Consider the following 14,510-nt stretch of genomic DNA (forward strand, 5'->3'; position numbering starts at 1 on the left):
ATAGAGTAAAAATTAAAGTTTTCTAAAAAAGTATTTGTATTGAATAAGTCATTGTTGTTATTTGTGGGCCACTGAGTCAGAACTGACTCATCACTGACCCTCCAGTGGGTTTTCAAAGGCTGTAACTTGCACTGGAGGAGATTGCCCATCTTCCTCCCTAGGAGCAGCCAGTGGGTTCAAATCTCCTTCCTTTGGGTTGGCAGCACAGCTCCTTACGACTAGACCATTTGCCAGACAAAATTATATCATTCTATCTCATTTCATTTCTATTGTCACAGCCATATTTCCCAGTTATCCATCAAATTTCTGCATCCCAACTTACTATTTTTTATGACTCAATGCATTTTGCTTGCATATTTAATCCATTTCAGACTATAGAAGATGGTAGAGGGCACTATGGTGGAGAAGGAGGAGGCTGGAGGCGGCATTAGGGAGGTGGAGACAGCGCAGTGTGACCAGCAGATCTGCCTCTGGGGTCTGGAGGCCCAGAAATGGTTGCAGGCTTCCTGGATGCACTTTGTCGGCATGAAAGGACATGGAGCTGAAATTGCTAAGAATCTCATCCTGGCAGGGGTGAAAGGCCTGACTATGCAGAACCAAGGCCAGGTATCTTCAGAAGAAGTTGGAGCTCAGTTCTTGATTTGGTTGGGGTTTGTTGGCCAAAACAGGGCTGAAGTGCCTTGGGAGCGAGCTCAGAATCTCAACCTCATGGTGGCTATGAAAGTGGACACTGAGAATATTGGGAAGGAACCAGAGTCATTTTTTACTCAGTTTGATGCTACATGTCTGACTTGTTGCTTCAGGGATGTTACAGTGGAAGTTGACCAGATCTGTCACAAAAACAGCATCAACTTCTTCACAGGCAATGTTTTGGGCTATCATGGATACACATTTGCCAATCTTGGACAGCATGAGTTTGTAGAGGAGAAAGCTAAAATTACCAAAGTTAACCAAGGAGTTGAAGATGAACCTGATACCAAGAGAGCAAAACTTGATTCATCTGAGACAACTATGGTCAAGAAGAAGCTGTTCTTCTGCCCCTTGAAGGAAGCTCTGGAAATCGACTGGTGGAGTAAGAAAGCCTAAGCAGCCCTGAAGTGCACAGCTTCAGATTACTTTCTCCTCCAAGTTCTTCTGAAATTCCACACTGATAAATGAAAAGACCCAAGTTCCGAAATCTCTGAGGAAGATTCCAAATTGCTGCTGCAGATTCAAAATGACGTGCTCAACTCCCTAGGCAAAGAGTGATATGCAAAGTGGAAGAATGTTCCTCCAGGTATCATAGCAGTAGTCTCAGTTAGAAGTGGTTATGTGTTGTTGAGTTGAATACGACTCAGAGTAAGCTTTGCACAAAAGACCTGAACTCTGTTCTATAATTAACATAATTTCTGTACATTTATAAGAGAGTTTATAGAGTGTCCAGAATATAAAATTGGGAATATACCCCAAAGAAATCAGATCTGCAAAACAAACAAATACATACATGCTCATGTTTATCGCAGCATTATTTACAATAGCAAAGAGATGGAAACAGTCTAGGTGCCTACCAACAATTGAATGGATAGAGAAACTAAGGTACATTCACCCAATGGAATCCTATACAGCATTGAAAAATAATAAGCTCTTAAAACACTGCACAACATGGATGAGTCTGGAAGACATGCTGAATGAGTGGGAAAAGAATGGATAAGTAATGAATTCTTCACTGGAAGGGTGAAAGGAAGGGCATTCTGAAAGGAATGTATGACTAGAAAGCAGGTGTATTACACAGTAGTAGTCTTACAAGGGGAATTGGAGGGAGGGGGAAGAGGAAAGTGCATGAATGAACAAATAAAAATTCATTATTAAAACTGTAAAACAGTTTTAAAATTACAAAAGGGAAAATAGAAATTATAAGTGCTCAAAAAAGTAAAAAGATCAAATAGCAGGATTTACCCAAAAAGAAATTCAGAAGGCAGTAAGGTAAAGGAAAAGGGCAACAAATGGAAAGAGGAATCAGAGGGAAGAAGTAGGAAGAGTGCTGCTATAAGGAGAGGATCACAATCAATGTCACAAGCCAAAATGTGTTGAATTGTTAAATGAAAAACCAGTTGGGTCTATAAACCTTCCCTCAAAATTAAAAAATTTGATATTGTAATGAATTACATTACATTGTATTTACATTAATGGTAATATTGTTAAATGTCTATGAATGATTTTATGAAAATATGACTTGTAAAACTTCTATTAAAAATTAATTTTTAAAAGGAGAGGTGGCTCAAGATGATAAAAGTATTCTAATGCAGTGTGCAAAGATCTGCAACTAGAAAGCCAAAAGACAAGAATGTTGTTTCTAAAGCTGAAAGAACTGAAAAGGAAAAGAAAAAAAAGCATTGCCTGGGGTTTCAATCTTGGAGGATTCCATGGAAGATTTCAAATAGAAAAAATGGAAGGAAAGTGTACAAATAAGCACTTCCCCAAATAGAGCATTTTTATGATCAACAAAGACTGAAAAAATTCTAGCCCAAACTACAGTGAGATGTCATCTCATGCCTGCAAAAAGGACAATGATCAAAACAAAACCAGAAAATAGCAAATGCTGAAAGTGGGGGAGACTCCTATACATTACTAGATGGATTGAAAAATTGTACAGCCTCTTCAAAGTGCTAATAAAAGTGCCCCTGATACATACCATGGTCTTTGTGATTACTTGCTATGTATCAAAGAGCTGAACAATCACTAACAATGACAGAAGAAGAATTAATGTCTTTGAATTGTGGTTCTGGAGAAGAGTCTTGACCATAACATGGACTGCCAAGAAAACAAATAGTCCTGTCTTGGAGAAGTTGAAATCAAGGTTCTCCTTGGAGACAAGGAATATGAAACTCCATCTCACATTCTTTGGGCACATGGCCAGGAAGGAGCAGTCCTTGGAAGGGGGCATCATGCTTGGAAGGGTGGAGAGGCACCACAGGAGAGGAAGACCCCAGATGAGATGGACTGACACAATAACTGGGGCAATGGGATTAGGTAGGTCAGGGTCATTGAGACTGGCTCAGGGTAAGGCTGGATTCAGAGCTATTGTACATAGGGTCCCTATGAATAGCAGGTGACTTGATGGTGTATAACAATAACATGAAAAACAATATAGAATTCCTCAAAACATTAGAAATATTTCATAAACCACCCATATCACTCCTACATATATATACTAGAAATATAAAAGCAGTGATATGAATAAGCATATGCACACATATGTTCACTGCTTTATTACTCATGATAGCAAAATGATAAAAACAACTTAAGTGCCCATCAGTGTGTGAATAGATAAGAAGACTGCAGTGCATACATGCAGTGGAATTCTATGAATAATAAAGCATGCATCTTTTTCCCCATGAAACATTTTAACATGGATGAATTTGGAGGGCGTTATGCTGATTGAAATAAGCCAAACACAAATATTACATATTCCTATTTTTATAAAGAAAGGCATATGTCAGGACTGTATCCATTCTCCATACCTATTTAATTTGGAGGCTGAACAAATAACTTGACAATATAACCTTTATGAAGAATGTGGCATCAGGATTGGATGAAGACTCATCTACAACCTGCCTTATGCAGATGATACAATTTGGTTACTGAAAGCTAGGAGAACCTGAAGCACTTGTCACAGAAGATCAAGGACTACAGCCTTCAATATGGATTTCATGTCAACATCAAGAAGAGAAAAATGTTCACCACTTGATCAGTAGGCAACACCATGATAGATGGAGAAAAGAATGAAGTTGTAAACAATTTCATCTTACTTGGATCCACAATCAGTACCCTTGGCACCAGTTGTCAGGAGATCAGGAGACATATTGCATTGCCAAAATCTTCTGTCAAGGACTTCTCTAAGACCTGAAGAGCAGTAATATCAGTTTAAAAACCAAAGTGCATCTGATTCAAGTAATGATCTTTCAATAACCTGCTGTGCATCTGAGAGCTGGACAATGAATAAAGATGACAGAAGAAGAATAAACTGATGCCTTTGAACTAGTGTTGGCGAGCACTGAGTATCCATGAACAGCAAAAGGAACAAACATATGTCTTGGTGAAAGAGCAACCAAAGTGCTTCTTTGAGGCAAGGATGGCAAAGCTTCATCTCACATACTTTGATCTTTCTAGAAAGGGATATTCTTGGAAAGGGACATTATACTAAGGTGGAAAAGGTCAGCGAAAGAGAGGAAGATTCTCAATGAGACGGATTGATGCAGCGATTGTGGCAATGGACTCAAGAATGTTAAATATGATAAGGATGGCACAGGATAGGACAAAATTCAGATCTGTTCATAAAATCACTATGAGTCTTACTCTATGTCACCTAACAGCAACAAAGCTACTGTCAAAGGGAACTCTGCTGGCTTAGTGATAAGGAGTTGTGCTGTCAACCCAAATGCACACCACTTTAAACCACCAGCTGCTGCACAGGAGAAAGACATTATCTTCCTGTGTGACTCACCCCCTCTGAAAACCCTCTGGAGGTCAGCCTATGAGTGAGTTCCAACTAGATGGCACATAACAGCAGCTACTGTCATACCCACAGACACCAAAGTTCTGTGATGGTTACCAGGAATGAGAGTGAGAGGAAGGGGGACTAATTTTCTAGATAATAGGTGTTACTTTTAGTGATGGTAAAGACAAGATGAGCTATAGATTAAGCCAGCACATTTGAACAAAAATAAATAAGGGATACAAAAAAAAAGAGGGAATACACAGAGTCAATGGGGGGGAAGGTCAAAGTTCAGCCAACTAAGGAGATAGCATATTATCCAAAGTCAGTGGTTGCTGAAGGAAGAAGTCCAAAAAAACATTGAAGAAATTGGTAAAAACCCAAGTCTCCAGGAATTGATGAACTACATGCTGAAATGTTTCAACAAATAGATGCAAAGCACTCACACACCTATGCTTCAAAACTTGGAGGGTAGCTATCTAAAATTGGAATAATGCAGAGGAGATTAGCCCCTGTGCAATGATGACATGCAAATTTGTGAAGCATTCCATGATGTTTATGAATACAAAGATTTTCACCACTGGGCCAATTGGCAGCATCATGATAGATGGAGAATAGAGAAGAAATTGAGATTGTTAACAATTTCAACTTGCTCAGCTACACAATCAAAGCCCTTGACACCAGCAGTCAGGAAATAAAAAATGAATTGCACTGGAAAAATATGTTGTCAAAGACCACTCCAGAGTACTGAAGAGCAACAATATCAGTCTAGAGACTAAGGTGTGCCTAATCCAGGCCATGATCTTAATAATTACTTGCTATGAATCAGAGAGCTAGATGGTGAATGACTAAGGATGACAGGAGAAGAATTGATGCCTTTGAGTTGTGGTGCTGGAGAAGAGTATTGAACATGCCAGGGACTGCCAAAAGAACAAACAGGTCTGTCCTGGAGAGGGTGAAACCAAGTTTCTCCTTGGAGACAAGGATTTTGAAATTCTGTCTCACATACTTTGGGTGTGTGGCCAAGAGATGTCATTGGAGAAGGACATCATGCTTGGAAAGGAGGAGAGATAGCACAGGAGGAAAAGGCCCCAGATGAGATGGATTGACACAATAACTAGGAGAATGGGGATAGATGTGTCAAATTCAGTGAGAATGGTCTCAGATAAGGTAGGGTTCAGAGCTATTGTACATAGGGTTGCTATAAGTTTCAGGCACCTTGACAGCACATAACAGCATCGTGAAAGGAGGGGGGAAGATAATATATTTCATTAGGGAAATCTGCTTGGGAGTAGAGTAGTGTGCAGGAAGGGAGAACTCTTTATTTAAAGTGTTCAAAAACAAAGATGTCACTTTGTAGAGTAAGGCACCCATTATCCAAGGCATAGTAATTTCAGTTGCTTCATGTACATGTAAAAACTAGAAAATAAGTAAAAAAGGCCAAAGAAAAATTAATGCCTTTGGATTATAATGTGAAGAACATTGAACACATCAGGAAATGCCAGAATAATGACCAAATCTATTTTGAAAGAAATGCAATCAGAATACCATTTAACCCAGCGATTCCACTGCTGGGAATATACCCTAAAGAAACCAGAACTGCCACCCAAGCAGATATGCACACCCATGTATATTGTGGCTTTGTTCACAGTAGCAAAGAGTTGGAAACAACCCAAGTGCCCATCAACAAATGATAGAGAAGCTCTGGTATATTTATACAATGGAATACTATGCTGCATTGAAAAACAAGGAATTCATGAAATATTATTCAAAATGGGTGACCCTGGAGAACATTATGCTGAGTGAAATATCTTAGTCACAAAAAGACAAATACTGCATAATGCCACTTATAAAAGAGGACTGACAAAGGGCTCGGGGGGCGACTGAGAAAGACAGAATAAATAATGTATACTGCATTGAAACAGATGAGGGAGAAAACTGTTTAAAAGGGATATATAGTTAGGTATTATTGTTATGACAGGAGTCCAGAACGAAGGCTGCATAGTGGAGTGGACTTGGGGGGAGCGATTGTATAACAATGAAATAATTTTTCTTTTACTTTTCAAAGAGAAGAATGAATTGGGCAGGAGGGGGTGGGCAGGGAGAAATGTGCAACAATGAATTAATGGAAACCCTAAGTCTCTGTAAACTTTCATAATTGAAAAAAAAAGTGATGATGGGGAGACTGTGTCAACCATTTTGGACATGTTCTTAGAAGGGACCAGTCCTTGGAGAGGGATTTCATGTTCAGAGTAGTGGAATAGTTGTTATGTACCCCACTAAGCTGGAACAGACGCATAGCTGACCCTCCAGCAGGTTTTCACACAGGAGGAGATTGCCCATCTTTCTCCCACAGAGTAGCTGTTAGATTGAAATCATGTGTGCCTCGGTATAGTTAAAGGTCAGCGAAAAAAGAGGATGATTCTCAGTGAGATGAAATGACACAGTGGCTGCAACAGTGGACTTAAGAATAGCAACGCATGTGAAGGTGGTGCAGGAACAAGCAGTGATTTATTCTGTTGAACATGAACCAATCTGATGGCGCCTAGAAAATGGAGAGTGTCATTTTCTTTCCTATTTTCCATTTATTTCTTTTTCTATTTTCTAAGTGATTTCTCAATTTCGTTTTCCCAATCCTTATAATTGTTTTTGTAGAATGGCACTTAGGGCATTTAGGTCGCTATGAGTCACATGTGATTCGACGGCACATAACAGCAACATTATTGCTTTATGCTAGCCAGCCTCGCACATGGCTCACCATGATCCTTGTCACTCAGTGCTCCTACCTCTGTAGTTCCTTCTCAGATTCCATCAGGAGTTGCTTTAAGACCTGTGATAACTTGTAACTTTGGAGGTCGCCTCTGTCTTGTCTCTCTCAGATCACCTGCTCTGAGGAAAGCCAGTCTTTCTGTCATGAGGGTGCTCAAGCAGCTCAGAAGAGGGGTCTGTGTCATGAAGAATTGAACATACAAGATAACAAAAAAATTATGGTACATTCACACAATGGGATACTACACTACAGCATGCAGGAACAGTGCTTTTATAAATGACTACCTAACTTGGAAGGGACTGGAGAGCAATATGCTTAGTGAACTAACTCAATCCCATAAGGACAAATACTGTATAAAACCATTGTTGTAGAATGAGTATGAAGATCTAAGGTACGGGGGTAGAGGGGGGCAGAGTGGAAGCAGATGGGTGAGGATCCGCGGAGGGAGGGGGCTAATCATAGGGTCGTACAATTTGTTGGGAGGGGGTGTGAAGGAAATGGGAAAGATCCGGTGTGAAAAACAATGTATTTGAACTTTGCAAATAAACCAATCTAAAATAACAATTTTTTAAAAGGTGGATAAAGTCACATATAAGGTAGCTGAATTATTACATTAATAAAGTTCTCAATTCCTTGGATAAAAAAACTTAGTAAATATTATAGAAGAATTATAAGACGTGTTGTACTATTACAAGGGAGCTCTGGTGGCCTAGTGGTAAGGAAGCTGCACTGTCAAACAGAAGACACACGGTTCGAATCCGCAAGCTAGTAGCTTAGTGGCAAGAAGCTGCGCTGCAGTCTCAAAAGCACATGGTTCGAGGCCACTAGCTGCTCTGCGTGAGAAAGATGAACAGTCTCCTCCCGTATGATTAACTGCCTCTGACTACCCACCACAGGGTAAGCTATGGGTTGGTTCTGACTCTACAGTACACAACAGTAACACCAGCTGCTTCGTGGGAGTAAGGTGAGCAGTCTCCTCCCATGGGCTTTACTGCCTTTGAAAACCCACTGGAGGGTCAGCTATGACTCAGTTCTGACTTGAAGGTACATAGCCACGTACATTTAAGAAACAGAGACATAACTGATAAAGTTTTGTTGCTGTTGTTAGATACGATCACAACTCGTAGTGACCCTGTGAGGAGCAGAACTGGGCTTTGCCTTATCCTGCACCATCCTCCCGTCTCTGATATACTTGAGCTTTTGTTCAAAAGGAATCATTAGTTTAACATAGTGGTTCTCAAGAAGAGAGCACTTGCCTGCTCATAGGGAATTTGGCAATACTTGGAAACATTTTTAATTGTCAGGTTTGGAAAAAGTGCCACTCGCACCCAGTGAATGCACAGCACAGCCCCCACAACAAAGAAATATCCTGTCCAAAATGTCAATAATGCTGAGGTTGAGAAATCCTGGTTTAATGTGAACCTAAGAAGACAAATAGAGTCCTGAAAAAATCAATTCTATTAATATTTTAAGAAATGACTCAAATGGTGAAACTGATAACATGTTCAGGGAATGCAGACAAAAAAAACCCTTCTGCAAAATTAATCATGGCTTTCTTTTGCTACTTTAGTGTTTTATTTATAATTATTATAGATTTGGAAAACTGTCTATGATGTAAAATTGTTTCCTTCACTGAATTTTGAGCTGTCTTATCAAGCTACGATTGCAGTTCTAAAGCTCATACTCTTTCTACTAGTCTAATCTCTCCAAGCATAGACATCTGCATTTCTTTTGTGGCAAACGGAAGATCTTTTTCCATAGAAGAGTAACTTTTCTTTTTCAGTTTTATTATTATTATTATTATTATTATTAATTTCAATGAACATCTGCAGAGATTTTGGAAATTCATTCATTCATTGTTGCCCTTTTCTCCCCACCCACTCATCCCCAACCCCACCCCCAGTTCACTCCTCTCCTTGAAAAGCAAAACTCCTTCATTGGTACACAATCCCCCACCCCCACCCCACACATCCCACTCCTACCCCAAGTATTCTCCACTCTGCAACCCTCATTCCAGACTCTTATGACAATCATAATGCCCTAAAATATATTAATTTTAAACTATTCTCTCCCTCATCAGCTTCAATGCAGTAAACATAATTTATCCAGTTTTTCTCAGTCTTACCCCCACCCCAATGTCAGCCTCATTCTACAACAGTGGCACCATATAATATTTGTCCTTTTGTGACTGAGATATTTCACTCAGCATAATGTCCTCTAGAGTCACCCATTTTGAATAATATTGCATGAGTTCCTTGTTTTTCAGTGCAGCATAGTATTCCATTGTGTGAATATACCACGGCTTCTCTATCCATTCGTTTGTTGATGGGCTTTGTTCACAATAGCAAGGAGTTGGAAACAACCTAAGTGCCCATCAACAAACAAATGGATAGAGAAGCTGGGGTATATTCACACAATAGAAGTGTAATTTAAAAAAAAATCCACTAAGCTAGCCTTGACCACCTAGTTCCTTCCTCTGTTAACCTAACCTTAGCTGCTGATGGAAAACCAGCATGTTTTCTTTCGTCTGTTCTGGTGGGAGAGTCCCTAGAGAGCTGCACTGTTAATCCAAAGGCGAGCTGCTCTGGCAGTTTGACTCTGTTAGCAGCTTCTGGGGAGAAAGATGGGCAGAGCAGTGCCCTCCCAAGAGATTTAGAGCCTCTGAAAAACTTCTGGAGGGTCAGCTATGAGTTGGTTCCAACTTGGTGGCAATGTTTTGAGTATAATATAGGATTAAAAAAAAAAGTCTTGTGACAGTATAATATCCACTAGGACATAAAAAGTTTATGATATGTTAAATAACCATTAAAAAAAGGATCTGAGTATCATTTAAAATCTATTACCATAAGAAATAGTATGAATATAATTGTGGTAAATTGGATTCTGTGAAAATCAAAACTATTAGAAAGTAGTTGATTATGGGATTGATTATGGGAGCTCTGATGGTATAGGTCCATGGTGAGTTGTGATACCTGTTCAAAGGCTGTGTTGTAGATGATTCAAATCCACCAGCTACTCTGAAGAAGAAAGATGGGTGTCACTTCCTGTGACAATTTATAGTCTCTAACGTCCAATGAAGCTGGACTCTATGAGGCATCAGTATTAGAGGGAGACTCATCAATAACCTGTGTTATGCAGATGACACAACTTTGCTTGCTGAAAGTGAGGAGGGATTGAAGCACTTGTTGCAGATTAAGGAATGCCACCTTCGGTATGGATTGCATCTCAATGACAGGAAAATGAAGATTCTTACCTCTGGACCAGTAGGCAACAACATGGAGAGGAGATTAAGACTGTCAACAGCTTTGTTTTGCTTGGATCCATGATTAACAACACCCTTGGTATGAACGGTCAGGAAATAAGGAGACATACTTCACTGGGAAAATCTGCAATTAGGGACCTTTACAGATTATCGAGGAGTAATGATGTCAGTTTGAGGACTAAGTTGGGTCTGATTCATGCCATAGTCTTTCTGATTATTAGCTATGCATTCAAGACCTGGACAATGAATAAGGATGAAAAAAATATTGATGTTTTTGAGCTGTGGTGTTGAAGGAGAGCACTGAACATCCCATGGATGGGCGAGAGAACAGATATGTCTTAGAGAAGATGCAGCCATAGTGCTCTTTGGAGGCAATAATGATGATGTTCTTTGGACATGTTGCTAGGAGGTGCTATTCCTTGGAGAAGGACATGATGTTGGGAAGGGTGAAGGGTCGGCAAAGGAGAGGAAGACCCTCAGTCAGGTGGATTGATATGGTGACTGCTGCAATGGGCTCTTGTATGACAGGAAGTGTGAGAATGGCACAGGATAGAGCAGGGTTTAGATCTTTTGTTTGTAGGGCTGATATGAGTCATGCTTGACTTGATGGCACCTAACAACAAGTCTGATGGAGGGTTACTATAACGCAGAACTTAATGACTTCAAGTTTTTTGGTCTCAGAAACAATACTTGGGCAGAATCAAAAGGAATTAGATAGAGGAAAACAGAATTGCAGTGTAATCACATGGTCTCAGATGACATCATGAGTAGTTCTGAAGCTGTGATGACCCTTCAAGGTTATGCCCAAAGAGGGGCATGAAGTCTAAGCCTTAATAACTCTGCATAGATGAGTCTTTGGCTTTGAACTGTCCAGAGAAAGGAGCATGACCTTTGATGAGGTGGCACTTTAAAAAAAATTTTAATTATTTTTTGTGTGTGTACCATCAAATTGGATCTGACTAGTACAGGAGGATATTGTCCCTCCTTCTTCAGCAGAGCATCTGGTGGATTTGAACCACGTGCCTCTGGAATTGCAGTGCAGCTTCTTGCAACTAGGCCACTAGAGCTCGCCCGAGGTGGCACTTTTGATTTAAGATCATGCAGTTTTCAGCCAACTTCCCAGAGGTTGGAAGATGAAGTTCTCCCATCCTGAAGGGGAAGTCTGCATGACACAGCACAGTACATAGCGGTCTACCCCTGTGTCACTCAAATCCATTTGGTTCTTATACATTCTAGGAACTATTCCTTCAGGAACCTGTTCCTGAGGAAAACTTACAGGAGCAAGCAAGATCAGTGGGATTAACTGCAAATCTTGTCCCTGGAGCTGATATCAAATTTAGATTTCTTTTGCTTTTGTGAGTCTAGATTGCTTAGTTGAATGGTTAAACCCAAGTCATCAATCATGAAGAATTTGAGCCCCATGTTACATGCTTTCTCAATTTGTGGCTGCTAAGTCCATATACAAATACATATACAAATGTATATTTGTCTTCAAAATTGGCTAAAGAAGTGCTAAGAGACGCCTTAATAGATACCTGGTAACAAGCATAGTCCTCCCTGTCCACAGTGCATAGCAGAGGCCCTACCTTCTGCTGCTGCTGAGGTCCACGCTCCTGCCAAGATGGTAAACCATCTTCTCGACTCATCCCTTGACACAAGGAAACGAAAACGCCTGAACAACAGCTTAAGTACGACAGACTTCCTGCTGTGTATCCACTAAGAGAGACATTTCCCCTAGGGCTCTTCTATGTCTAGATCTGCCAAATGCAGTGGTAGGAACAGGAAACACAAATTCCTCCAGCAGGTTTGAAGGTTTGTGAATTCTCTCCTACTGCCATCCCTCATTTTTTGGGTGGGTCTGTGTGCTCACAGCACCATATAAAGGTTATTGATTTGAATGTGTACTGACTTCTGGAAGCTGGTTTCTCAGCCTCAGCATTTTATATCCAAGTTGATGTCTCAGTTAAACCTTTCTTGCTGTGTACCCTCGAATCAGATCCAACTGGCACAGGAGGAGCTTGCCCCTCCTTCTTCAGTGGAGAATCTGGTGGATTCGAACCATGCGCTTTTGGGATTGCAGCACAGCTTCTTGCCACTAGGCCACCAGAGCTCCCTAGAATTCTGCTATTTTATAATTAGTTGGGGTCCTGAGTTTTCTCTGATTTTCCATTCTTCGAATTGTCTTTCACTGTTTCTTTTTTTTTTTCTTCTCCAGTGAGTGATCCACAACTTTATTAGCTACCAGTTTGATTTGTATAGTCTTTGCATTTGGAAATACACGACAGAAAGGCCATGATATGATATACACTATTGACAGAGACCTGTCTCCACTACAGCCACACCCAGCCCACTCCACAGGCCTTTGTCCCAGAATGCACGCAGCCCTCCAGGCACCCTCCCAGGAGTCCCCATTACCCTGTGGTTAGAGGCACAACTGCATGCCCTGGACCACACAGGAGTCCTGTCAACACCCAGGGGCCAAGAGAACCTCACAGGCTGAGCATCACCCCCATACTCTGGTAGAGAGGCCATCATTGTTTCTTTTAAAAGTATGCATTGCCTCTAGCAAGATCCATTTAATTCTTTTGTCTTTAGAGTTACTCTGAACCTGTGTTTCTCAAATGCCCAATATATCCCACTGTATACCAATCCAGATCAGCACTAGTGAAAGTAGAACAATGACAATGCCATTTTATGCCTAGAATAAAGCCCTTTTCCCCAGCCAGGCAGCAAATGATATTTTAAAACCTTGTTACAGTCACTGCTGCCTGGCATAAATTTTCACAGGTTGGACTCTTCATGAAGCAAAGTCTGACATGGAGACCAGTGTACACAAAAGGGAGGGCTCTTCGGATAAGCTCTATGAGGGTGGTGGGAAGAGAAAAGGAGTAAAGTGAGAGACTAAACTGCAATGTTCCTCCCACTAAGCCAGAACTCGGACACAGTTCAAATTGACCAGCTGCTCTGCAGGAGAACGATAGGCAGTCACCTCTTGTGAGATTTACTGCCTATGAAAGCCCACTGGAGGGTGAGCTATGAGTTGGTTCTGACTTGATAGTGTATAACAATAAGCTGCAAAGCAGTCCAGCCTCACATGAGCCCTCAGGGCGCTCTCAATCTGTGGTTCCATTCTGAAATGTCCAAGTTCGGTGAGGAACCAGGTTTTTATATACTCACATCAACCAATCATGGGCTCAGGCTTTCCTGAGAAGTGGTGTGAATTTGGGTAAGGCAGCTCTCATCAGCAGAGTAATTTGAATTTATGTCCTCCGTTCTGACAAGTAGATCTGGACTGGCAAAACAGAACCCACAATGGCAGTGCTGGTGAGCTTTTCAGAATGGAAATGAACAAAGCAAATATCCTCAGAGTCATTCTCTGGCAAGAACCTTGTTGCTAACACAGGACTACAGCGTCACATACAAGTTAATATGGTTTGACTCTAGGGTTAAAAAAAACAATACTCATTGTAAAATAACTGAAAAACATTTGGTTGGCATGACTTCTAGAAACATCTGAACCCAACTAATTCTTCCTTGAGTGTAGAACAGAGAAACTGGCCAGTTTAACCATTAGTTTGTTCTTCTGCTTTAACAGAGGAACATTTGGAAATAGACAAGTATCTGGGGGTGGGGGACAAACCAAGAAAAGGTTAAGCAGCATTAGGTATTGAGGACACACTGGGCTTTGACTGGGTTTTAAGTTTCTAACTGGCATCACAATCATAACTTAGCTAAGCCATGTCCACTACTCCGTAAACACATCCAACAGCAGTACAAACCCTCACACTGTACATTCACTGGGTGTTGCATCTTTTTCTATTTGTTCCTTTCATGAGGAAAGAGTCCTATCCATCCTTCACTATCATAGTCAGCTTCCTGATAACAAAATAATATGGCCTATTTTGTTTCCTTAAATTGGAGTTGATTTTTAATATATATGTCTCTGTGTGTGTATAATTTATTATTTAAGATCATTTTTTACACATGGGAGTCTTCCTGATTTC

At 40.6% G+C, this 14,510-nt stretch overlaps 1 pseudogene; it reads left to right on the forward strand.

Moving 5' to 3' along the window:
- Nucleotides 1–396: 396 nt before the first annotated feature.
- LOC102865010 lies at nucleotides 397–1,248 on the forward strand (annotated as a pseudogene).
- The last annotated feature ends 13,262 nt before the right edge of the window (nucleotides 1,249–14,510 follow it).

This window comes from Elephantulus edwardii, unplaced genomic scaffold (genome assembly GCF_000299155.1).
Source record: "Elephantulus edwardii isolate Elephantulus edwardi_28Jun2011 unplaced genomic scaffold, EleEdw1.0 scaffold00074, whole genome shotgun sequence".
In the NCBI taxonomy this organism is placed as follows: domain Eukaryota; kingdom Metazoa; phylum Chordata; class Mammalia; order Macroscelidea; family Macroscelididae; genus Elephantulus; species Elephantulus edwardii.